The sequence below is a fragment of the Culicoides brevitarsis genome, chromosome 1, assembly GCF_036172545.1.
Source record: "Culicoides brevitarsis isolate CSIRO-B50_1 chromosome 1, AGI_CSIRO_Cbre_v1, whole genome shotgun sequence".
NCBI lineage: Eukaryota > Metazoa > Arthropoda > Insecta > Diptera > Ceratopogonidae > Culicoides > Culicoides brevitarsis.
The window spans coordinates 20266604-20268288 of NC_087085.1; positions in this window are offsets into that span (position 1 = coordinate 20266604).

Here is a 1685-nt window from a genome sequence, read left to right on the forward strand (position 1 = left end):
TTCTATGAATTTTTGTAAATTGAAAAATACTTTAAGGTAGATAATGCTAAGAAAATTTTCAAAATATTTTCTCTTAATGAAAATTTAAATTTTTTTGAACTTTTTGAAAAGTTTTTAAAAGTTATTGTTTCGAATTCTTATTTTTATATATTTTAAAAATATATACATATCTTTCTTATATATTTTTTTAAAATTATCATTTTAGTATTAAAAACATTTAAAATTTTAACTGAAAATTGTTTAAAAAATCGAAAAAAATACATAAAAAAACGTCAAAAATTTAAGAGAAATTGTGTTCTCTTACCTCCAAAATTAGCCATTTCTTAATTTATCTATATTTTTTTTGTTTCATTTGAATTTTAACGTTTTTTTCTCTTGGCATTATATACATTACGGTAATCCTTTTTTGATTTTTTTTTATTTAAAATGGTGCCTTAAGGTCTGTACACTAATAAATCTTATCTAAAAGGGAAGTTTTTTTTTTAAATGATAATATTAAGACAAGCGATAAAACCTAACGGGAGCAATAATGTATAAAAGTTGTACATAGTGTTTATTTTTTTTTAATTTTTTAAATTTTAACGTTTTTTCTTATATGAATAAATTCGTCTAGTTAAATTTTTAAATGACATAAAAGTAAAACTACTTGAGGTTTATGTAAAAATATTTTAGATTTACTCTTTTAACACATTAATTTAAGATTTTTTTTTCTACAAATGTAGATTCATTGAGACATCCTACAGTTATTTATCAGATAAATTTTTGAAATCTTTTGATAATTCTATTACTCACGTTTCTTAGAAAAAAAAAAATAATAATAATCTTTTCTTTTTGATATCGATAAAATATAAACGATAATTTTTAATCATTAATTAAATATACGTCTTTTATTGAAAAATATGTTTTAGTTTAATTCGAAATGTCGTTTACAAAAGATTTAAAATCGAACATTACCTCAAATGAAAATAAGGAAAAGACTGATTATAATACATCTGTGTCAAAATTGAAAGAAATTTTCGAACAGCAGTCACAGTACTATAATAAACAAAAAGCCTCCTGTACCCACAAGAAAAGCTAACTACTATAGACGTCGTTCAAAATCAATTTCCCGTTCCAGGAAAAGCAAGAATAACCGGAAAAGTATTCTTCTTGAAGGTATTAAATGTTTCAACTTCATATCCGTCTGTGTGGTGTGCCAATTTAACTTTTTTAATTAGCATGCAATTCTTTTCAATTGAAATTTGACAGCATATTTAAAAAAAGTTGGAATTTTATTTTTCGTTGGAAAAATTTGAAAATTTGAAAACTCGGGAAAACTCGAAATTTAAAAATTTCAAAATTTTTAAATGTTCAGGGGAGTCTCGTGAGTAACATGAAAAGTGAAAATTGATGAAAATCTTCGGGAAAACTCGAAAAATTTATGAAAAATCATGGAATTGAACAAATTGAAATGCGGTCAAGTCATTCGCTTTATACACGAATGCAATTCATTCTCGTTTTTTTATTTTTTTTAAAATTATTTAAAATTTTAAATTAAAGTTTCGACGAAAACAAAGCCAAAGATTAAAGAAAGGACTCTTCTTAACGTCAAGGGTTTGAAGGAAAATCTTGTCGATAACAAAGTAGATCACAAAGAATCAGACCCCACAAAAGCTGTACGACAGAAAATTCAAGTCGTACCAAAG